This window comes from Monodon monoceros, unplaced genomic scaffold (assembly GCF_005190385.1).
Source record: "Monodon monoceros isolate NGI ecotype Baffin Bay Population unplaced genomic scaffold, NGI_Narwhal_1 Super_Scaffold_11, whole genome shotgun sequence".
In the NCBI taxonomy this organism is placed as follows: Eukaryota; Metazoa; Chordata; class Mammalia; order Artiodactyla; family Monodontidae; genus Monodon; species Monodon monoceros.
The window spans coordinates 96,376,388-96,402,612 of NW_021703767.1; the positions used below are offsets into that span (position 1 = coordinate 96,376,388).

General features: G+C 38.1%; 1 protein-coding gene across 5 annotated transcripts in view; it reads left to right on the plus strand.

Moving 5' to 3' along the window:
* The window catches only part of MECOM (MDS1 and EVI1 complex locus), a 568,679-nt gene that overhangs the window by 213,721 nt on the left and 328,733 nt on the right, over window positions 1-26,225 (plus strand). The window lies entirely within an intron of this gene.

Consider the following 26,225-nt stretch of genomic DNA (forward strand, 5'->3'; position numbering starts at 1 on the left):
AGAACCACATTTTAGTTGTTTCAAACTGTGAGCTTCTAGAAAGCAGGGACTTAACCTCTGTAATACACATCCCCTTCTGTCTAGCACTTGTTTTCCCCTACATGGTAGGTGCTCGATTGGTATCCTTCAACTGAATCAAGTAAATTCAAATTCAGTGTAAATGTTTTCGAAATTCGGATCCACTCATGAAGATGAGTGACGTGATTAAAGAGAAATAATAATAACAGCAACACTGATCCGTCATATGTGCATGTTGCACATTTCACCTTAACAAGGGCTTTTCCATACACTAATTTTTGAAGTTGTTGTACCATTGCTGTTCTACAAATGAGGAACTGGTCTGTGTTTCTGAAGCAGATGCACACTTTCCCTCTAGCACCCGGCCTTTGAGGGAGGCAGCTTGGCTCCGGCAGCCTACCAGGCTGTGTGGTCGGACATGTGCGTGAGTTGCGGTGACATGGCTTACCAAAGCCTCTGATCAGATTCCTGTTGGAAGCTTTGATCCGTTCAAAGATTTTATTGCTGATAACTCTTCTTTGGGAACATCCACCCTGAGGAATCACATGTATAAAGAAGCACTGCTGGACACTTTAGTACTCTGAGAGGAGAAATGATTTGAAAATTTCGTCACATAAACAGGGAAGCAAATGTAAAGGAAAAAAGTAGTTCTTCATCTCTGTGCTTCAGAATTTTCAGTTAATGATGGTGCTTTATGCCCCACCATAAAGGAAACCGTGTTTATTTTCAATATGCCTACGAGGCTTTTTTGTTTTTACATTAAAACATTTTCAATGTCTTCTATAACTTACTTGTGTGTATCTCACTACTGAAGTATTCTGTGCCAACTATATTTAACACAGAAATAAAAATCACAATAATAATCAATGATACCACACAAAAAAGACGTATGCATATAGTGTAGCATACAAACTATAATTGACTGTAACATTGTTCACCAAGACCTAGAATATTTTCCTTCACTATCAGGAACCTTGTAGAAATAGGCGTGAGAAAGAAAAGGGAGATTTGCCATAGTTGATGACATGGATGGTGGAGTACCTGGAGGTATAGACAGTGTTAAACAAACAAACAAATAAACATGTAACTAACAAATCAAAGACCCAACAGTCAAATCAAGGTTTTCTACCTGCTTTCCTTTCTCTCTATAACCACTGGAAGGCTTTTCACAGCTAAGATGGTGAGTATTTTTATAGTGAGTATCCTTATTTATTTTTACAAGCAGAGTTCCTTATACGTGGAGCCCAGACATATATATTTTTAGTACCTTTTATGTTGAAAATAAGATGCTGTACATTTGTGAATGCTACATTTTGCATTTTCATTTTTTAAAAAACCATCTCAACTCTAAGGTCCAAGTGAGAGAGACAGAGAGAAGGGAATCATTTTCTGTCCAAATGCATAGGGCATGAAAAGTACATGCACGCATGCACTGAACAACTTCAGAGCTTAAATTGTTTTATCCCTGTTGAAGTGCTGTTGTGGAATTATATGTAAGGTGGGGGAAAATGACCGGATTGAAAAATGTCCCTTTAGCTAACAAAGACCTAGGTTGGAATTTAACTTAAACCAGTCTGATATTTCAGAGGCTTTTATTGCTGGAAATAATACTGAATGGAAAACAGTTGCGCTAGGTGGAACTATCTTATATCACAGGTTGCCATACTCTAGGTTACAATTCTGTGACTTTTGCATTCAGTTCCCATTATGAGCTTGTGAAAGATCCTTTTCTTCTCACACAGATTCATGGCTTCATTTGTAATCACACCTCCTGACACAGAGCTTTTGTGAAAGTCCCAGCTTTCACTCCTTTAACGTAAACTCCGTAGTACGTGTGTGTAAGGAAGTGGGGAGATTGGCCACGTTGATCAAAGCCATTATCAGGATCAGTGTGTTTTCCATGCTCTCTCTGAAGTAAGAAATGAAGGGACCTTCAGAAGAACACAGCGTGACTTCAGCTGTCTTCTCTGGCCCCCTTTTTTGTCATCATTTTTTTTTTTTTTTTTTCTGTTTTGTCCTGAAGATGTAAGCTGCCGTTGTCTAGAGGGGGGAGGAAAAGGTTTTTCCTAGGGATGTTAATTTCAAGGCTGAGTAGTTTCCAGTCACCAGGCCTTGCTGGAAGTATCCTTCAAGATTTGCCTGGAGGCAGCTGGGGCCCATTTGTCTCACCTGCAAGGAACATGGTCTTAGGAAAATGGCAAGAACTTCTGGAGGGTTTTTTAATTAACGTCTTTGTGTTTTGCCTTTAGACTGCTTATTTGTTAAATCTTGTGGTGATTTTCTTCCCGGTGGTATGTGTTTAAAGCATTAAATTGTGAACTTCCCATACAGTCTTCAAAGGTTTTTGCTCAAGTGGTCAATTAGGTTTATGTTAGTGTTTTGAGCATGACACATAATTTAGAAATAATATTTGTTTTGGCATAGCTTAATAACCATAAAATCAAGATACAAACCAGAAAAAAAACTAAGACCGTAATGCTATGTTAGAGGGAAATACTCTTTATTCCCTAGACACAGCAAGAAGCTGCTCTTGTCCAAATTATGAGTTGTGCAACCCTGCCTCAGTCAGAAAAAAAAAAGCAAAATTGTTGAAATGTTATTGAAACATAACTTTTCTCCCTAGAGTAAGTTCTTTGTTGTAGGGAGAATAAGGAAAAATAAAGCAGCCATAATCTTTCTGCGGTATTCTTATAGAGAAATAAGAAAATTGGAGAGAAGAGGCTACTTAAGTTCATGCCTGCTTCTCAAACTCCTTGACCTCCAGTTTATCAGACACCATTAAGGAAAATAAGGATTTTGGTCAATCACAGCTGGTGGCATGGTTTTATTTCCTTTTTCCTGGTAGTATCTCATCCTATATCTATTTACATACTGCCTCAGATACACATGCATGTTATTGGATAATGAGATATTCAACATGGCTTAAAATCCCCCCTCCCCTCCAAAATTATTAAGCTATTTCAAAACAAGAAATAATGCTGAGCGAAAAATTTGTATTAGCTTGATTGATTATCTTATTTTAATCCATATTAAAGCTTTAAGTCTCTAGGCGTGGCTCTTTACTTCTAACACCTCATAAATTATAGCTATAATGAAGCAGTCATTTATCCTGAGCTGGTGATAAATGGCTTGCCCTAGGAGGAACTAAAGAATAGGCAAGTAGATCATTTTCATATTTGGTGAAAACAATATTAAGTACCCAGACCTCAGTGATTGCCCTAATAAATGAATAATCTGAGGTGAGGGGCTTGGCAGTCAGTGTAAAAAATAACCTGAGCTTTCTCTGTCATTTGTCAGGCTTTGCTATGACAGCATGCATTATGGGTAAATGAGCAATCAGCAAGAACTATGTTATGGCTGGGATGTTTTTGAGAAATTTATCATATGCATTGCTTGGTACCTGAAGACCTTAAGGCTTAACGGCTATAGTGCATGACTGCAAGGGAGCACAGTTCCTATTTACCATGGTATGCTTCATTTGTGCTCCATCTCTCATGTTAGAGAAAGAAAAGACCTTTCCCAAATGAGCTTCCTTTGGCTGTGTTTTTAAAACTTTAAAGGCTTTGTGGATGACGTTCTGTCTCTCTGTTGACAGGCGTTGTTCCTGGTAGATTGGCTTAAGGAGATTTTGGAGATCTGAACTCAAATAAAACTTCAGGGTCAGAAATTTACCAGTGTATGGGGATGTCAGAAGTCTGGATTCCAGTGTACCTGAAGCCAAATGTATTATGGAAAGTGGCATTACCTCCTGATAATACTATTAAATATTTAATGGTATTTAGGAGTTAAGTGAGTTTTCTACCCTCCCCCAGTCCACCAGTGGGTCTGTTTGATCTGTTACTGAATTGGAAATAACCAAGAGTAGTTGAGATGTGAATGCCTTATTGGAATTATGCAATGTGTTATGACAATATCTAACTCACTATGGTTTGCTGCCGTAGGTAGTAAAAAATGGAACCAGTATCAGAACTTCTCTCCCTAGGCCAGAGATCTCTCATCCACAACCTTGTCTCATTCCTGTGAATCCTATTCTGAAGTATATGATCAAGGAGAATGTGACTTTACCAGTGACCTTTGCTGCCATAATACCCAGAATTTACAGGTGATTTTGAAGTTAGGCACACATCAAATTCCAATTCTGGTGTTACCCCTAGTTCACTAATTCCTCTGACGTCATTTCCTTCCTGTGTAAAATGGTGAAAATACTATCTTGAAGGGTTGTTGTGTGGAGTAAATGAGGTAATGTAGAGATGATGCTTAGTATGTGATACATGACCTATAAATATTCAGTTAGTTCCAAGTCATCTTAACCCTGATCAGGCACCTGAGCATTTTCAATATTCAAAATGTAGATGGTGTTTTTTGTTTTTTTTTTGCGGTACACGGGCCTCTCACTGCTGTGGTCTCTCCCGTTGCGGAGCACAGGCTCCGGACGTGCAGGCTCAGCGGCCATGGCTCACGGGCCCAGCCGCTCCGCGGCATGTGGGATCTCCCCGGACCGGGGCACTAACCCGCATCCCCTGCAACGGCAGGCGGACTCTCAACCACTGCGCCACCAGGGAAGCCCGTAGATGGTGTTTTAAAAGATACTGTATCAAGGCCAGTTGCTCACTATATTTGAGCAAGATGTTAGTGAGACAAATTCAATTAAGTAAAAACATTTGTTGAGTATCTATTGTGAGTCAGGTTCCAGTGATGACCTAAATATCACCTCCCCATTGGTTACCAAGACCATTGTAATAACCTCTGGTTCCTCTCCTCTCCTAGCTCTCATCCAAGAACTTTCCAGGTATCTTTCCAAAATACAGATCTGATCATGTCATGACTCCTAGTTGCCAAACCATATAGCATCACAGAAAAGGGTTTCCATAATATGCCTCAGACCTACTGCTTTAGCTTCACATCTTGCATCCTTTTTTAATGCTTATACTCCATCTATATGCAACTATTCACCGGTCCTTTAATGTGTAAGCCACATGCATGCTTTTCTCTGCCTAGAATGTACTTTTTCTCACTCAGATGTCTGGACATGGCAAAATCTTCACGGAAGAGGTATTATTTAAAATTGTAGCTCTGGCGTGTAGCCTTCCCCAGCTTTCCAGGTTAAGGTGGTCTCTTCCTCTTAGTTTTTCCCTGAGTACTTTGTGAACACCTACTCATCGTTTTGTACAGTAACCATCTGTTTGTGTGGTCTGTTTCCAAGTGTGAGTTCCCTGAGGACAGGAACAATGTCTGTTTCACTGTTTTACTTCCAGGAGTTAACATGGTGCCAGGGATGTAGTAATTGCCCTATAACCGGGAAGATCCCACATGCCGCGGAGCGGCTGGGCCCGTGAACCATGGCTGCTGAGCCTGCGCATCCGGAGCCTGTGCTCCGCAACGGGAGAGGCCACAACAGTGAGAGGCCCGCGTAGTGCAAAAAAAAAAAAAAAAAAAAAAAAATGTAGTTACAGAATCAGTGAGAAAGATGTTCTGGTTTTCTTTGACTACCTCAAACTGGACTACCGCACATTCCGTGTTGTAATTTTTTTTTTAACATTTAAATTAAAAATTGATTAATTAATTAATAGGGTTTCTTTTTTTCATCGAAGTATAGTTGATTTACAATACTGTGTAGTTCTTCTTTGCTGTGATCTTAACCTATTCCCTTCTTTAATCAAATAAAACTCATGAAATGCCTGATTTGACTGGCCATCTTCTAGAAACTGAATGAGAGGGTGAGTTTTACAGGAAGGCAGCGTGGGGGAGGGTGGGGGTGGACCAGGAGAACTTTGAAGCGTGGGTGGCAGAAGGCAATGAGAAGACTTAATTCTTCCCCGCCAGGAATTGGTAGACATGGCTGTGTAGGGCTCTGGACTGTCACAGGTCAAGGAACTGGGTGGTTGAAGGCAATTTCATCTGAATCTTAGAGGATGAGGAGGCTTCCAACCAAATTCTAGGTTCTAGGTAAAATGAGGGAGTTGGATTCCAATCTTTTAAAGTATGGTGGCCCTTTTTCAGAACATGAAAAATTTATAGACCTTTGAGTGTTTATCGACTGACAAGATCATGCTGAAAAACATCTGGGGAATTTAAGAATACGTTTAATTAATTTTGTATTAGTGGACCACAACGGCATGGACGGAGTGCATGTTGTCATGTACCATCCTGATGGGCATGTGGACAGTAGTGTGTAATACCTGTGAGCGTGCACTATTGAGTCAGCCAGACTTGGGTTCAAATCCTGGTTCTGACACCAGGTGTGTGATCATGGGCAACCCTCTCAGCCTTGATTTCCCCATCTGCAAAGCAGAGATGGTGATGTTGACCTCACACTGTATGCAAGGGTAGGGTTTAAGATAATGAACAGAAAAGGTAAAGCACAGCACCCAGAACCAATGCCCACTTTGTAAGTTATCAAGAACGGGGAGGGTAGTTTAGCAAGTGTTGTGCTATGAACTCAGAGCAAGGTGGCTGATAGGGAAGATCTGCATTATTTGTGGAGCGTGTGTGTCTTTCAGGAAGTTTGGGGGGGGTGTATTGGAGTCTGTGAGGGGAAAGATGGTCTGTGATGTGAAGCCTCTGGTAAAGGTTTACGGGGTCTCTTCCTTGATGTGGGAACTGAGAGTCCCCACAGGATTTGAGAGTGAGGGTGACATGATCAAAATGATGCTTCAGGAAGTGTTAAAAGGATGTGAAAGTAGACTGGGTAAGAGAGTCTGGGGCAAGGGAGAAGTTAAATGCGTTTCCAAAGTCCTAATCTATCAGCACAGGAAAGTGTCCTGAGGTGCAGACATGGGAATCCTGTAAGAGGGTGAGTTTGGGAATGAAAACTTGGAGATTATAAGACATTTCTCTACTTTTTTTCCTTTATTCACTTCTTCCAGTGTTATATTTGTGTACATGTATTAGCTCTTCAACTTTATTTATTGTACATGTTTTTGGCGGGACATGGGGACATAGTTAGATTCATAAAACAAGTTAAACTTGTAAAATCTATCCTCACAAAACGTATGATCAGTCATTTACGGACAGTAAAACGGATCTGGGTATGAATTCTGCCCTGGCCACTTACTGGCTATGTGCACTTATACACTGCGTGGTATTTAGCTTTGCTGAGGATTCAATGAGACAATTATAAAGAATACATCATTAGTTAGAGTACGGATTATCTGCTGTAACATCAAATGCAGTGGTATAGCTAAAATGATCATTTCCCTACCAGGGACCAGTCTTTTTTTCTGATTACCTTCTTAGTTTTATTTTTATTTTCTGTTTCATACATGTATGCCCCCTTTACCCATTTCTCCCACCCCTCACTCCCCTGACATCTGGAAACCACCAATCTGTTCTCTGTACCTATGAGCTTGTTTGGTTGTTGTTGTTGGGTTTTTGTTTTGTTTTGTTTCAAGATTCCACACGTAAGAGAGATCTCTGTATTTGTGAATGGAAAGGGCTCACTGACTACAAGAGAGGGGGAAAAGCTGAGCTAAATATATAGTACTGAGAATCCTCTTCTGTCTTCAGAGACAACTGAGTTTTGCTGAGCAGCTAGATTCTCTCACTCCACCCGCAGGGAAGAATCGCTGGTAGAGAAGCCCAGATGGAGGCCTGCTGGGTCTCTGGGTAAGCAGGGCAAGCAGCAGACCCAGCCTTGTAGGTGGGGAAACAGTGGTCAGGGGAAAAGTTCATTGTCTTCCCAAAGAGTATAGACAGGAGATTAGCCCAGTCAAACAGGAGAATGAAGAAGATGAAAGTTATTTGGTTGGATGGGGTGGAGGCTATTGGCAAAGTCAGAGAAGGGTCTTTAGTGAAATGATGGGAACGGAAGTCAGGTTTAGCCTTAACTATTTGAGGGCACACAAGGGAAGTGGGTTTTTTTGTTTGTTTACTTCCCCGGGCCTTAACAGTGCGCTGAGCAGCTAAGGTGGGCAAAGATATTACAATATAAACATGATTACTTGAGGTAAATCTATTGCTTAGATTACAGTATTAGTTTTGAGGGGAGATTGGGGCTGCACTTCTTCCCCTTTCCCTTCCTGCCAAACAAAGTCGTGCAGTGCCTTGCACAGAATAGGTCTTCCCTTGTTGGACCACAGAGGAGTGTAAGGAAGGGCCTAATGTGGGCGGCATGAATGGAGCCTTCAATGCTGGCCGTTTCAAAGAGAGTCAAGGTGCTTGCTCACAGGGAAGAGACCAGGATGGAATTTCCTTCCATTTGCAATTTATTCTTTGCTGTGTGACACCAAGAAACTTCCAAGCAGATGGGGAGGAGAGAAATCCCAGCTCTGGTACATACTTTCAAATATTGTGACTAGAAAACTAATCTTTACAAACTTACTGTGAATAGTTGTTTTTAACACTGTGGGGGAATGTGTCCTCTTTCAAGAGGTTCCCTCATTTAAATTCAGCAGGTAGTTCCTGACTACCTATTGAATACAAGACACTGGACCAGGTCCTGTGGGAGTGTTGTAAAGAATACAGACCTGCATTCAAATAGCTGCAATATGAAGAAATCTACTAGGGCCATAACGACACGAGGCCATTTGACCAATTTTATACTCAGGGTCAAAAACTGCGAATGGAAAAAACTGGAGACCTCAGTGATGATGGGTTTTCCAGGGTTGTGGAACCCCTTATGTCCAGGAATGCAAGAGAGACCACCACAATTGGCTTTGCATCTTCTTCTGTAGTCATCTCACTTTTAGGAAACTCTTGTCATTTATTTGTTTTGACTGATTTTCTTTCACTAAATGTTAGTGGTCACTGTCTCTATAATCTCCTAAATATATGATTTCTTGTAGGTGGGGAAACCGTGGTCAGGGGAAAAGTTCATTGTCTTCCCAGAGAGTATAGACAGGAGATAAGCCCAGTCAAACAGGAGAATGAAGAAGATGAAAGTTTTTGGGTTGGATGGGATGGCGGCTGCTGGCAAAATCAGAGCAAGGTTTTTAGTGGAATGATGGGAATGGAAGTCATATAAATATATGACATGAAACATCTGAAACTTCCTTTGCTGGCATGGAAGAAATTAAATTAGCACTCCCACCTAACTGGGGTGGTGACATGCCCACGCACTACAGATTTTTATAGCTTGTTAGTAGTAGCTGCTTCTTATATCCTTTGTGCTTACTAGAAAACAAAAGTGGAAGATTAAAACTCTCAGATTCATACCTTAATGGCATACGGAAGTTACTCTTAAGTATAACATTACTCTTAAGTATAACTTCAATGGCATATGGAAACGACTCTTAAGTGTAACTGAGATGGAAAATCTTAAAAACAACTTTTATTCTTGATATTTCCATCTACCAAAAATCTTATGTATATTTGATATAAATTCAGACAAATCCATTGGAACAATTTAAGTAAAAGTATTTCTATGTGGAAATTATACCATGATGTTATCTGCATTAAAAGATCTCAAATTTGCTAAAGATACACAAAATAAACCCTGGTCTGTCTCCCATAGGCTTTTCTATTTTTTGATAGAGATAGAATTCTTGGGTTTTGTGAAATGGACATATTCTTACTAATGTGTGTCAGTGAGTGTGATAACAAGTTTGAATTGGTTCAAAGTTTTTAAAATGAGGGTGAATGAAAACATTTTACTATAAACACTGGAAGTATTGCTCGGTAATAGATTTCATTATCACTGTATAATTTTTATTTGTTACAAAATGTTTTGTCAAACACCATAGAAATGTGAACATATTAGCCACACTCCTTCCGAGGGAAGGTTCTGTCCAGGGCATGGATGCCTTGGACTTCTCCTAGAGAGCTGTGGATCCTATCTGTCTGCCCACGGTGCCAGGCTAAACTGTGATGCCAACTGGCGTGGGAAATGGCCGCTTCACTTCCCAGGCCACACAGGGCAGGCTCCAGTATGATCAGATGCATTGTCATCTGTATTCCTCTTGTCAGTGTGCACTCTCTGCCCTTCCAAGTTATTTGAACTATTTGGGAAATTACCTGTGTACAGAAGGCATAGTCAGCTCCACAAATAGAGGGCTCGTCTGGCCTCTGTGCCTCTAATGGGATGAAATTTTCTCAATGATCCTGGCATTTAATCCTGGCGAGACCACCCAGCATGACTTTCTCTACAAATCTAGAGGCGATTACTTGACCCTTAGGTCTGGGGTGAGCAACTGGCAGCAAGAAGGAGCCGGACAGGTTTAATTTCTCCTCCCCCTCTCTCAACACCACCAGTCTGAAGTGGGAACCAGAAGTGGTTTTTCCTTCAGGAGTTTTAGACCGCATAGGGTCCATCCCTAAAAAGATGAGCAATGGTAAGAAGTCTCCTTAAAAATGTGAGAATTGTGCCTTGCCGTAAAAGAATCCAGATCTCGTCATTCACTCAATAGTAAACTATTTGGAGTATCTTCCTCCACCACCCATCTTCCTCCTCCACCATCTTCCTCCACCACCCGTCACCTCACCCCGTCTCAGCACCTTAAATGTCAGCAGGCTTCAGTCTTCTGTCAATCCTTTGCTCATTCGGTTTCCCCTGCCTAGAACGCGTTTGCTGCCTCCACTCAACTGATCATGCTCACCTTTCAAGGCTTTCTCCATGAAACCTTCTTGCCCTCACCTGGACTCCTTACTCCCTCTGTCGTGATTCTCCCATCACAGCACTTAGCATTTCCGCAAGAAGACTTCCCCACAGGATTGTGAGCTACGGACGGTCAACGATCACTTTCTTAATTAGTAATCCCTTATCATGTAATACTTGATACATGGAAAAGAACGTATGTAACATAATACAGACGCACCTTTGAGATATTGTGGGTTTGGTTCTTGACCACCACAATAAAGCCAGTATCGAAATAAAATGAGTCACACTAATTTTTTGGTTTCCTGTGCATCATGTTCACACTATAGTCTATTAAGTGTGCAATGCATTAAGTCTAAAAGAAAATACATACCTTAACTAAAAAAATGCTTTCTTGCTAAAATATGCTAACCATCACCTGAGCCTTCAGTGAGTTGTAGTAGTAACATCAAAGATCCCTGATCACGGATCACAGTAACAAATATAATAGTAATGAAAAAGTCTGAAATACTGAATTACCAAAATGTGACAGAGAGACACAAAGTGAACAAATGCTCTTGGAAAAATGATGCCAATAGACTTGCTCGATGCAGGGTTGCCACAAATCTCCAATTTGTAAAAAATGCAGTATCTGCAAAGAGCAATAAGGTGAAGCACAATAAAACGAGGTATGCCTGTATATGTAACATATGTACAAGTAATAGAACATAAAAGTAAAATGAATACCCGTGAACTTAGACCACCTAACTTAAGGAGTGAAACATGACTGTATTATCGTATCTCCCTATGTGCATCTTCCTTATCCCAATTCCCCTGCCTCACTCTGGAAGTAACTGTTCCCCTGAATCTTACCTTTATCATTTCCCTACTTAAAAATGTGGGGTTTTGCCTATATATATATTACCAATATATTGTTTGGCTTTGCTTTAGTTTTGAGTTAAGAAAATAATCTGAATCTTGCTTTTCTTTATGCAATATTTTGTTTCGAAGTTCATCCATGTTGCTCATTTTCACGCTGTATACTATTTTCTGATAAGACTGTACTACAACTTGTTTATTCATTCTCTTGCAATGGACCTTTGGGTTTGCAGTTTGGGGATATAAGCAGTGCTAAAGTGAACAGTCTCAAACATGCCTTCCAATATGTGTATGCAAGAACTTCTCTAAAGTATATGTGTAGGAGTGGAATTGCTGTGTCAGAGGGGATAGCACAAGGTAGAACAAGATTGCTTTTTAAGGTCCTTGTGCCAGTTGACACACACACACAGCAGCAAAGGGCAAGATTTCCTGCATTCTTTATGTATTCAGACCACTTGCTATTATCCTACTTGTCAATCTCGGAGGTGTAAAATACTATCTTTTTATCACCTTACTTTGTATTTTCCTGATAACTAAAGGGATTGAGTTTCTTTTCATATATTTATGGACCTTTTATGTTTCCTATTTAGTGAAATCCTGTTTATGTCTATGGCTATGGCCTATCTTTCCATTGGGTTTTTGTTTAGTCTTAATTGTTTTAGAAGTTGTTTTTATATTCTGGATACTAATCCTTGGTTAATTACATGTTTTTCAAATATCTTCCCCTAGTTTGTAGCTTTTCTTTTTTTCCCCCCTTCCTTTATGCTATCTCTAAATGAACAGAAGGTCTTCCTTTTAATGTAGTCAGTTTTTATCAGCCTTTGCTTTTATGGCTAGTAATTTTTATGTCTTGTTTGACAGTGTTTTTAATTTATGTTTTAATCTCTGCCCCCAGCACCCAACTTAGATTCAAGATCACAATAAATTTTTGTTGGGGAAAAGAATGAATTAGTAAGTAATATGGACAGAGGAGTAATAAAAATTTTATTTTGTTTGCCAAGCACACGTGGTTTTTAATTACTAGATCAAACTCTGCATATTGGAGCAGGAAAATGAGAAGTGTATGAAGTATCTCTTCTTCATATGCTGGCTGTGGCCAGCGCTACAGATGGCTAGTGCCCAATCCACATCCCCTCAACATCTCTGTGCAGGCTAACCATGACTTCCAAATGGTTTGCCTGAGTAGGCTGGGTCTGAGCATGGGCAGGTCAGAAGTTCAAGGAATTGCATCCCCTGGGATCAGCTCTCAACAAATGACTGATGGGAATTGGTGGACAAAACCCCCAGCTTCCTCACCTCAGCCATGCTGATCTACACAGTTTTCCTCAGTTCTCAGTGGTAATTCACATGATAACAAACCCTTTATTTACTTCTGGCTTCTCTCTCTTCCTACTTCTCTCCCTGTGTTTCCTGAGACCATCTCTGCTATAAACTACTTGCCCCTGAATCTCTGTTGCAATTGAAAATGTTTGAATGTCAATTTTTGACTCAGGAACTTGAATATTTGTGATTTAGATGAATGTATCTTTTAAAAAACTATTCTTACTGTTATCCTACATTTGGGAAGCTATTACAGGGTGAAGTGCAGAGTGAGAAGGTATATAGTTTAGGAATTGAGTGTGTGGGCTCTGGAGCTACACTATCTGGGTTGAATCATGGCTTTTTCATCACATATTAATTTACCTAACATCTCTGCTCAGTTTCCTTCGTATAAAATAGGGATAATAGTAATATTTAACTCATGGGTTATTATGAGGACTAAATAGGTTAACATAAGCAAAGTGCTGAAATTAGTGTTTGGCTTATGGTAAATGCTCAATAAATAGTAGAAATTAGTTGTGTCCTGGACCTTTCTGGAGCGACTGGATGAGTACCACATCTCTTTAGTACATTTAAGAGATGAAATGGTTATGAGTGCCTTGTCACTTTATATATGACATTGCAATTAGGCTCTGCTGAAATCTTAGGAAGTCTAACCATTCAACAGTAATTTTTCAATTGTTTTTAGAAAAAAAGTTCCAATCTCCTGAGTGTTGAACTCTACTCTGAGATTATAATGGATCTCCTTTTAGTGCCTGGGGAGAAGGAAAAATGCCAAATGAAAACAGATTTCTCTGTAAATCTATACTTTTCATTTTTCTTTAACTCAAGAATACCTTTACTCTTATTTGCTGGGGATTGCAGGGGGAGAAGAGGGAATTAAATAAAAAAGGTTTTTGTCCCCAGGAATAACATTCCAGAAAGCTTGATTCTGTTAAATGGATAGAGTTGTAATTTGAATCTGTGTGGTTACTAAAGAAGGTGCTTCCATGAACATTTTGTTCACTAATTTTTGATATTCTATCAGTGGATCTGACATGAGTTTCCTAAACTTTTCTCTTTTTATGACTAATAATTGCAAAGAAGTTAGTATTTGGATGTCACCTATAGCCTTTAATAGTATGACTTCCTGCGTAGAAAGTAGGCTTTATCAGAGACCAAATTTCAAAGATTGATTCTGTGTTAACCTAGATATTTTCTTTGCATTTGACACAGCTTAGTTTAATGGCAAGAGAACTGGATTTGAAGCCAGAAAACCTGGCGTTCTCTGCCCCTTAGTTAGATTTGTGACACTGGGGAAAGTTTTACTTTAATATTTTAAGTTTTGGTTTCCTCATCTGGGAGATGGGGGAAAATAATGAAATCTAGTTCATAGGGTTCTATAAATGGTAAAGTAGAATACAAAAACGGATTGGTTCTTAAGGAGGTTTTGTTTTTCTCATGGAACTTTTAAATTATTCTAAAAAATTTTTTTTACAGCAAATTAATTTTATATAATTTTTTCCTTTATCTTCTCTATGGTTCCAGAAAGATAATTATGCTTAAAAATGTTCTTTCTAATAAATAAGAAAATAATCTTATGTAGTTCAAGCTCACGCTTTTCAGCTGAACTGATGATTTGGGCTCTTTAGTCAAACTATAAAATAAAAGTTTATTGAGAATGAATAAATAAAAATTCTGAAAATTCTTGATATTCCTTATCCACAATGATATTTGTTTTTCAATGTTATTTATTTATCTATTTCAATCAGCCAACATGTAGTGATTGAGCCCCGATTATGTGTTAGTTACTGTATTAGGCACTGAAAATTGAAAGAAAATTTTTATGTGTGGCCATTTGGTATCAATATTAAAAAGAGAAAACTGTAATTTCAGCAATACTTTTTGCTAATCTAAATCACAACAGAGAAACTGACATGTAGAAAAACCATTTAGCTAGAATTTCCTTTTTTTTTTTATCACAGAGGCAGAACCAGTTACAAACTGTGAGCACAATGCAATATTTTTACCTCAGCTACGTAAACAAAGACATGCATACAAATAAGGAGATATGGATCTTCTCACCATATTCGGAAATAGCCAGTTGTAGTCTGTTCCTCACATCAACATATTGCAAAAGATAATTGAAATTCCAGCAAGTGCCTACATTATTAACAGTGGAGTTGATGCCATTATAATCTTGTAAACATCCAGACGAATAAAGCCAGATATACTGAAGAATGATTAAGTGTTGTATCCTACTGTAGTACTTAATAACGTTACCGTTTTGGTCCATTATTGGAATATGGTATCTGCTTGAATTAATGTTTATAATGGTGCTTTACTGCTATTGTCTGCTTGTTTTTATCCTGATTTACATGGTTAGCAGACTGAATACAATTTTCGTTGAATTTTTTCAAGGAAGGTAGTTTAGCAGAAGTACAAGTCCTTCTGAATACACTTTATATAGAGATATTAAAAATACAAAAGACAATGGCTTTGGCTCTCTAATTGTCTATAACAAGAAACATATATTTTAAAAGGAAACATGGGTTCACAAGAAGATGAATAGACACATAATCCAGGGGCCAGTGGCTGGCAGAATTTCTTAGTTTGATGTGACTCTCTCTTTGACAGTTCTCCTAAGGTAGGTTATTTTGGAGAAAACATATGTTTCCATTTTCTCTCCCTCTGCTTCCCTTTGAGTCCCCAGGCTCCACTAGGGTCACAGAAACATTAAGGCTTTTGTCACTGTGATTAATAGCTCTTAAGATCATCTTTAATTCACTCACTAATGACTGAGGTTCTTTCTGCTCTCCAAGTAATCGGGTGATGTATGAGCCGATAGCACACCTTGTGCCAGAGGTGAAAATCATTCAGGCAATGCAAATATTGTCACGGGAACAAATGTTTTCCCTGTTAATAAAAATTAATGAATTCTACCCAGGAGCTAGTTAAAGAAGCTGTGGCACAGGAGATCCAAGCACAAATAACTTCTTACTGCTAAGAATCACTTACGTCTCCTTTCTAGATATAGAAAAAGACGATGATTGCTGCATCTTTCTGCAGCAATCATTTCCGATGAAACAGCGGCAAACTAATATAATTATAGAAATGCATTATGTTGTTTTTAAATTAATTTTTCAGCTTCTTGAGTCTATTTGGAATTGTGAACGTTGGCATCTTATTTGTTTTAGCCTTGGTTAAACTATAGGCTTCTAGCACTGGACTAGCCTAATGAATACATTCCTCTCCTCATGGCCTAGTTAAAACCAAGAATTATAGTGGTCAGGGTTTATAACTATAAAATGAGGTAATGAAGTTTAAATTTGAAAAACTCCTTGTAACACATCATAAAAGATTGATGAAACAGACTGGAGATTAATAAATTGTTTGAATAGTTTTGAGAGCAAAAACAAGAAAAACATTTCTTAACTCAATCGTTATATTTATTGAATTCTTTAAAAATCAAAACATCTCTTCTCTCAAAAATTTGCCTCACATCATTAAAGCTTTTCCCATAATATGTCTACCTGTACCCTCAGTTCATTCTGTAAGACAATAATGTACAATATTGTGAGAAGGTGTGCCCACTCTATGTATTGAAACTTGCTGTAGAGCAAAATCTGCTCTGAAAAAAGCAAAATTTTTTGTTTCATTTTGACAGTCCACGATTCTTTCTTCTAATGACCAAAATCCATTGTCTCAATGGAATAAATATTTCTGAAATAGCTCCCAGTCCTTCCCCTATCATTTACATCTTAGAACAGGAAAACAGTAAACTTTTAAAAGACATTATTTTACCTCTCCACAGTGCTTATCTACAAAGGAACATATTACTGAGGGGGGGAAAAAAAGCTCGACTTGTTACTATTATTTCTGGTAGGCACCCAAGGAGAGAAGCTAATTCGTTCTTCATCAATGCCAAGGACAAATGAAAGAAAAACTAACTGAATTATGCATTTATACTTGCTTGCTTGTAAAGTGTGCTTATTTTCCTAAGGATTTTGCAAATATCAAAATTTTGACTGTATATTTTGTACATTATCTCAGAATCTGTGTACTTTTAAAATGAACTGAATTTTAACAATATTATAGGACACATAATAGTCATTATTTAAATACACTGAATTTTAAAAATATTAAAGGAAACAAAATTATTAGTTGATTAGTTTGAAGCTGAAGAATAGGTATAATTGAAGAGGCTACTCCTGCTACTCCCCTTTATTACGAATAAACCCATTTTTCCCCCAAAATGAATTCAGATAATAGCACTGCTATGTTCAACTTGGAAGCAGGATTTTTCTCTAGATTGGTGCTTCTTCACATGTGGTCCTTGGATCAGCATTCAGATCCCTTAGGGGGTACTACCCACAGTCACAGTAAACCTCTGGGGATGGGTCTGGGTATTTGTATTTTTAACAGGTGCCCTAGATGATTCTTACACCAAGGTTAAGAACTACTGCTCTCAGTGTTATTGGGAGAAATTTCTTCATGACAACATCGGCTGTAACTATAGAGACTATTTTTTTTTCATTCACATAAAATGAGTTTTCCACAACTGGGTTGCACTGTTTCTATAAACTTTTATATCTTACTCTTGATTCCAAAAGAAAAATGTTGAGTTTACACAGCTTCAGTACATACCTGGTGGGTAAAGCGTTTGGGCAAGTGCAGACAACAAGGAAATCAAATATGAGTTTTTTTTTTTTGCCCAGAGAAGTTCTAATCACATAGTAAACAGTTAGAATTTACACGGGTCTTTATTTAATTAAGCCTGAGAACCACTATTTAGTTGCAGCTGGAGCAGACTCTTGGCACAGAATAGAACAATCTAGTGTAGCCTTTAACCTTTCCCCTTTTAATTGTGCTTATAAGAATGTGTGTGTTTCTTTAAGAAGGTGCTGCATATCTTTAAGCACTGTTTGTAGTCTTTGATATAAGGGTCACCTCACTGAGCACACATTTTAAAATCCAATAGTAAAGAGAACAGATGAAATAGATGCATAGCTTAACTGGACTTTTTGTAATCTATAAGTTTGAAGTAATTTATCCATACAATGAATTTTCATATTTTAAAGTTTTTCTGGTAGTTTTTAACAAAGAATATGTGTGTGTGTGCGTGTGTGTCTGTGACTTTGACACCTGCTTTGCTGTTTCATAGGTCGTTATTCATTCCCACACTTCCTTGTTGTTGAATATACTTAAGTAACTTTTTGAGATCAGCTAAGGCTAAATAAAACAATGAAAACAAAAGAATGGCAGTGGTAATTTCACCATTATTCATGCCAAAGTGGCAGAATTAAATAGGATCCATTACCAGGTCCCAAACTCTTGGCCCCCTGGACTACATGTGAGTTGCTGATATATACAGGCTAGGTTAACCCATTTTGTAAAACAAACAAACAAAATGGGGAACCTCACACAGAAATCCAAACTTCTTACTTCTCTTGAAGTATCAGACTATCTGGCCACACCAGGCCAGTTTTCTTCATGGCATCAGTCAACCATCGCTGAATGGTAACTGCCTCCTGTGGATGACGCATGGCCTCTCCAGTCCCCCTATCTTTACCATCCTCTGTTGCCTGACACCTCATTTACCTTTTATGCTGGACTCTTGTAGGGATTTACATATGTAGACACTAATCCAGGAGAATGAACAGAGATCCTAAATAAAATAATCTGAAAACCTCAAAACCATGCATATTTGGCTTTAGGATTTATGGCAGACCAGCCTACCTAATTGTATTCACCTTGGCAAATGTTGAAATTAGTCTGTGAGACCTTGAGTCCAATCGGGTGAGTAAATCAGGAAATCTGACTGGGAGTTACAAATTACAGAAGTCAACTTGAGCTCAATGTTTAAAATATGGACGTTTTCCCCCTCACATTTGTTGGAAGAGACCTTTATTTCTTCTGAATAGATCTTAGAATCGTAGAATTCTGGAAGATACTGGTCTTGATAATGTACTACTAGCTAAGGTAAGCCAGTGGGCAGTGTCAACTTTAGAAAATAATTATCAAGACATCTATACAAGGTATTGTAGCCACTTAGTAACCACAGGAAGTTCCCAGCATCCCTGCCACAAGCCTGAGTTTTCAAGGCTGACAGATCCTTGCTACTCCCTTCCTACCCTGCCCACTTGAAGAAAGGCCATAAGTTCAGATTCCCCTACCAGCTAACGACTTTGGGTTTGTCTAACTCCGCTATTAGTCTTTGGGCATGGTCCATCCCTGTGTCTTTCAGAGGAAAAATCTTTTCTTTTTATTAGCAAACAGGATGACTTAGATATGGCTTTATAGGACATTTGCTGGAGAATAATTTAATATGACTCATTTCCCCTTATATGTAAAGACGGTGTCTGAAGCAGACAAGGGGAAAACCAAACCCCCAAATGTTGTTGGAAACTTGCACCTGAAAATGTGTAAAATTCTACTGGAGCTGAGGGATTTATTTAGAGTGACTTAGCATTCTTTGCTTGGATGTCTAAATAGGCCTTGTGATACCATTTTTGGCCTCGCTCTGAACCTAGTGTAATAAAGAAGGAAATGAAAGCAAAGGTAAACTGAAAGTATTGTTTTACTCTAAATGCTTTCAGTAAAGGGTCTCGTTATCTAATGATTGGTACTGGATGGCCGGTATAAATCGTACAGTCTGTTCTTTGCACTCATGACTAAAGGAGGCAAAGGCAAAGGAAATCAATTGGAACTAGCAGGTAACAAATGACCAGTCTTAGGCAAACATAGCAGGTGGGGAAAATAGACTTGTGGACAAAGATTACTAGGAAACAGTGAGTGAAGACTTTTTCTTCTCTTTCAAAATCCAGTGCAATTACACGAAGTGACTAATTGTACAATTATGAAAGTCAGGGCTGTTTTATCTGTTACCACTATGGGCTGAGAGCCTGGGTTTTTAGTTTAGTTTAGTTTTTTAAGGGTCTACTCAAAATATTTGAGGCTTGAAAAAAAATACTGCCTTCAAAATATGAATGAAAGTGGTGAAATGAAAATTACTAAACATTTATCAGTACAGTATTATGTTGGCCAGTCAACTACAATTCAACTCATCTAGGGTTGTGTTTGAGTTATATTGAATATGGGATGTGGGTACATTTTAATTTTGATATAATGTAAGATGCAGCTTCCAAAATTAAGTAGCTAGGACAGGCAAAACTCTTAAAATGGTCCTGATGACTACATTTTATAGCTATATAACATTTTCTGCCAGAGGCCATCCAGAATATTGGAAATGAGGATTTATTGAAAAACGAATTACTTTTAGCTGGTTCTATGAATGGGATGGACTTATTGTTCAAATTCAGATCTTGCTGGGGCAGACATCAATGGACTTTCCACTTCTGACTTCTCTAAACTCAAGCCATTCTTATTTATTTTTCACCTTTTTTTCCTTTTTTTTTTTTTTAAAGTTAAGCGTCCCTTTGAAGTCTCCAAAGTACAAGTCAAACTGTATCTCTGAACTTGAGGTGCAAGAGAGACAGTGGGACTCTTTGCAACATACAGACGACTTAACTGTGCATTTGTATCATTCCTCTCACCTTGTGTTCAAGGAATTTTCATGCACATTATTTTATTTGATCTTCACAACAATCCATTGATATATAGCAGTTTTGGTATCACTGACCCCACCTGACCAATAACGACAGGGAGACTGAGAGGTGTAGTGACACAGTGTAGATTACACAACTATTGAGTGTGGAAAGCCCTGGAACCCAAATCTTCTCATGTCAAATCCATTCAACCTGCTCATTAAAACATTCATCCAGCTGCTGGACATGTATAAATTAGGATATTTCTGGAGCTGCATTTTCAAGATGTTTTCTCCCCATAAGTTTTACATATGACCTGATAGAATATTTGTTGAATATGTGCTACGTGCTGGATACTGCGCTAGGCTCTGGGCTTGTGATGGAGAATAAGATAGATACATTCTGTTCCCCTGACAATTTAACTTGAGGTTGCATCCACTGCTTAGACTAAATCTGAATCAATGTTACTATTATTTTTACTACAAAATTATTTTAATTATGAAAATGAAATCTCCACATCACTCCTAAGGCAGATAGACACACACACACACACACACACACACACACACACACACACAGTGTCTTGACAGGAGGCTTGATTGACTTGTCCAGCAGTTTTGCAAGCTTATAGCTGGAATATCACAAAAAGCTTATACATAGCATATCTGATCAAGTATTTTGACTTTACATTCTGACTGTTATTAACTACCCAAGTCATTTACAGTAGAGGGGTTTCAGAGACATAGAACTGTGTACTTACAAAAGACTTTAGAGATGACTCCAGTCTCTCGTTTTACAGATTGTGATACCTTTCAGATGTCTTTATCTATAAGTTTATTTATTTATTTTTATTTTTGGCTACTCTGGGTCTTCGTTGCTGTGCTCGAGCCTTCTCTAGCTGCGGTGAGCGGGGCTACTCTTCGTTGCAGCGCGTGGGCTTCTCATTGCACTGCACTCTACCTGTTGTTCCCATGACTCTTTATTTGGGCTACATACTTTAGTTTTTGGCTTTGTTTTGTAGTTATCCACTTATCTGGCTCTTCTCCTAGACTATGAGCTTCTTGAAGGCAGGATCTCTCTTCATTTTCCTTGTATCGTCTTTTTAACTTTATCCCCTCCCAGTACCTGGCCCAGAACTTTCCAGGTGGTGGCAGAGTGAAAACTCAGACACAGGTCTTCTGTCTTTGATTCCAATGTCTTTTCACCACAAAAATCTCTCATTGTTTTGGCTTGTTGGTCAAAAATTGTAGATAAAATCCTTAAGAGCTTCGTTTTTAAGAAATAGTTGGAGATAAAAAAATATTTTGCAAATACAAAAATGTACAATATAGCTACTGCTACTTCTTTGGCATATTTTTCAACAAATTTCCAAGATTCGTGTATTAATTTGCTAAGGCTGCCATAATAAAATACAACAGATTACGTGGCTTAAACAACAGAAATTAATTTTCTCACAGTTCTGAAGGCTGGAAGTTCAAGATCAAGGTGCTGGCAGGTTTGTTTTCTCCTGAAGACTCTTTCCTGGGCTTGCAGATAACAGGTTGCCTTCTTGCTGTGTCCTCGTGTGGTCTTTCTACAGTGCACATATACTGTCTGTATCCTAATCTCCTCTTATAAGGACATATTGGATTAGGGGGGACCCCCCACTTTAGTGACCTCATTTTTTAATTACCTCTTTAAAGACCCTATTCTCCAAATATAGCCACATTCTGAGGTACTGGTGGTTAGGACTTCAACATATGTATTTGTGGGGCACACAATTCGGCCCATAACAATTTGATTCACCTCTTCATTGATCTTTTTGTCTTTTGTTGCCATGTCAGGTACCATTCAAACACATGTTTTGCCCTGAAAAGGAGTTTAAAAAAATGATGGTAAAAAAATAGTAATAATCCCTAAACTTCTCTCTGTGATATGATGCTATTTATTTTAATAAATATCCTCTCCCTGGCCATCCCATTATCTGTTCAAGATGTGCTGTAAATAACTCAGGGTGTGGTATACTCACACCTGAATTGAGGTGTCAGTTAGCTTAACCATGTCAAGTTCACTACAACTCTTTGGTCAACACAAGGTTGCCTTTCTTTTTTTAAAATTGAAGTATAGTTGATTTACAATATTATATAAATTTCAGGTTTACAGCATAGTGATTCAATATTTTTATAGATTATACTCTATTTAAAGTTATTACAAAATGTTGGCTATATTTCCCTGTGCTATACAATATACCCTTGTTGTCTATCTATTTTATACATAGTAGTCTGTATCTCTTAATCCCATGCCCATATCTTGCCCCTCCCTCCTTCCTTCACCCTACTGGTAATCATAAGGTTGCTTTCCTTTTAATATCCAAATTGATGATTCCTCTCTACCATTGTTTATATTTAATAAAGACAGTGAATTTCTTTTGAATAGCTGAAGAGGTTTCCTTTTCTTTTGGACTGAGAACAAAAATATGAAAATATGTATCTATAGTACACATGACACCTCTTTCTTTGACATCCTAAGCTACCCAGACTGAACTAAACGAAATGAAAATCTTTTACCCCAACAATCTACAAGGCTATTATACTGCCTTAAGAACTAAAAAGAATAGCATCTGATAAAGAAAACAGAGACTAGCATAACTCTGTGACTTCAAATGATAGTATACATTTCAACATCATGATTTTGATGGAAAAAGAGAAGCAGAAAAGCTATAAAATTATACATGTATTAGCATGTCTGTAACATCTGACGAAAAGCAAGTAAATGAAGAAAATCAAGAAGTTTTTAAAAAAAAGACTCAAAAAAGTGTTCACACCTTGAGAAGCTCTCTCTTGTGTATGCATGCCTGTTTTTGAAGAAATGTAGCCCGGTGGAAGGAATGTAGGCTCTGGGTATAGAGCTCCCTGGTTCTTAATATCCTCATCTATAAATTAGGGGTTGATTAGTTTCTACATAACAAGGGTTGTCAAAGAAGATTTAATTTACATATATGTATATAACGTCTGGCATACAGTAGGCATTCTTTATTTTTAAAATTTATTTATTTTTTAACATCTTTATTGGAGTATAATTGCTTTACAATGGTGTGTTAGTTTCTGCTTTATAACAAAGTGAATCAGTTATACATATACATATGTTCCCATATCTCTTCCCTCTTGCATCTCCCTCCCTCCCACCCTCCCTACCCCACCCCTCTAGGTGGTCACAAAGCACCGAGCTGATCTCCCTGTGCTATGCGGCTGCCTCCCACTAGCTATCTATTTTACATGTGGTAGTGTTTATATGTCCATGACACTATCTCACTTTGTAACAGCTTACCCTTCCCCCTCCCCATATCTTCAAGTATATTCTCTAGTTGGTCTGTGTATTTATTCCCGTCTTGCCCCTACGTTCTTCATGACCATTTCTTTTTCTTAGATTCCATATATATGTGTTGGCATACGGTATTTGTTTTTCTCTTTCTGACTTACTTCACTCTGTATGACAGACTCTAGGTCCATCCACCTCACTACAAATAACTCAATTTCGTTTCCTTTTATGGCTGAGTAATAGTCCATTGTATATATGTGCCACATCTTCTTTATCCATTCATCTGTCGATGGACGCTTAGGTTGCTTCCATGTCCTGGCTATTGTTGAGCTGCAATGAATATTTTGGTACATGACTCTTTTTGAATTATGGTTTTCTCAGGGTATATGCCCAGTAGTGGGATTTCTGGGTGGTATGGTAGTTCGATTTTTAGTTTTTAAGGAAACTCCATACTGTTTTCCATAGTGGCTGTATCAATTTACATTCCCACCAATGGTGCAAGAGGGTTCCATTTTTTCCACACCCTATCCAGCATTTACTTTTTGTAGATTTTTTTTGATGATGGCCATTCTGATCGGTGTGAGGTGATACCTCATTGTAGTTTTGATTTGCATTTCTCTAATAATTAATGATGTTGAGCATTCGTTCATGTGTTTGTTGGCAATCTGTATATCTTTGAAGAAATAGAAATGTCTATTTAGGTCTTCTGCCCATTTTTGGATTGGGTTGTTTGTTTTTTTGATATTGAGCTGCATGAGCTGCTTGTAAATTTTGGAGATTAAGCCTTTGTCAGTTGCTTCATTTGCAATTATTTTCTCCCATTCTGAGGGTTGTCTTTTCGTCTTGCTTATGGTTTCCTTTGCTGTGCAAAAGCTTTTAAGTTTCATTAGGTCACATTTGTTTATTTTTGTTTTTATTTCCATTTCTCTAGGAGGTGGGTCACAAAGGATCTTGCTGTGATTTATGTCATTGAGCATTATGCCTATGTTTTCCTCTAAGAGTTTTATAGTGTCTGGCCTTACATTTAGGTCTTTAATCCATTTGACTTTATTTTTGTGTATGCTGTTAGGGAATGTTCTAATTTCATACTTTTACATGTACCTGTCCAGTTTTCCCAGCACCACTTATTGAAGAGGCTGTCTTTTCTCCATTGTATATTCTTGCCTCCTTTATCAAAGATAAGGTGACCATATGTGCGTCGGTTTATCTCTGGACTTTCTATCCTGTTCCATTGATCTATATTTCTGTTTTTGTGCCAGTACCATACTGTCTTGATTACTGTAGCTTTGTAGTATAGTCTGAAGCCAGGGAGCCTGATTCCCCCAGCTCTGTTTTTCTTTCTCAAGATTGCTTTGGCTATTTGGGGTCTTTTGTGTTTCCATACAAATTGTGAAATTTTTTGTTCCAGTTCTGTGAAAAATGCCAGTGGTAGTTTGATAGGGATTGCATTGAATCTGTAGATTGCTTTGGGTAGTAGAGTCATTTTCACAATGTTGATTCTTCCAATCCAAGAATATGGTATATCTCTCCATCTATTTGTATCATCTTTAATTTCTTTCATCAGTGTCTTATAATTTTCTGCATACAGGTCTTCTGTCTCCTTAGGTAGGTTTATTTCTTGATATTTTATTTTTTGTTCCAATGGTAAATGGGAGTGTTTTCTTAGTTTCACTTTCAGATTTTTCATCATTAGTGTATAGGAATGCTAGAGATTTCTGTGCATTAATTTTGTATCCTGCTACTCTACCAAATTCATTGATTAGCTCTAGTAGTTTTCTGGTAGCATCTTTAGGATTCTCTATGTATAGTATCATTTCATCTGCAAACAGTGACAGCTTTACTTCTTTTCCGATTTGGATTCCTTTTATTTCTTTTTCTTCTCTGATTGCTGTGGCTACAACTTCCAAAACTATGTTGAATAAGAGTGGTGAGAGTGTACAACCTTGTCTTCTTCCTGATCTTAGTGGAAATGGTTTCAGTTTTTCACCATTGAGGACGATGTTGGCTGTGGGTTTGTCATATATGGCCTTTATTATGTTGAGGTAAGTTCCCTCTATGCCTACTGTCTGCAGGGTTTTTATCATAAATGGGTGTTGAATTTTGTTGAAAGCTTTCTCTGCATCGATTGAGATGATCATATGGTTTTTCTCCTTCAATATGTTAATATGGTGTATCACGTTGATTGATTTTCATATATTGAAGAATCCTTACATTCCTGGGATAAACCCCACTTGATCATGGTGTATAATCCTTTTAATGTGCTGTTGGATTCTGTTTGCTAGTATTTTGTTGAGGATTTTTGCATCTATGTTCATCAGTGATATTGGCCTGTAGTTTTCTTTCTTTGTGACATCTTTGTCTGGTTTTGGTACCAGGGTGATGGTGGCCTCATAGAATGAGTTTGGGAGTGTTCATCCCTCTGCTATAGTTTGGAAGAGTTTGAGAAGGATAGGTGTTAGCTCTTCTCTAAATTTTGATAGAATTCGCCTGTGAAGCCATCTGGTCCTGGGCTTTGGTTTGTTGGAAGATTTTTAATCACAGTTTCAATTTCAGTGCTTGTGACTGGTCTGTTCACATTTTTTATTTCTTCCTGGTTCAGTCTTGGAAGGTTGTGCATTTCTAAGAATTTGTCCTTTTCTTCCAGGTTGTCCATTTTATTGGCATATAGTTGCTTG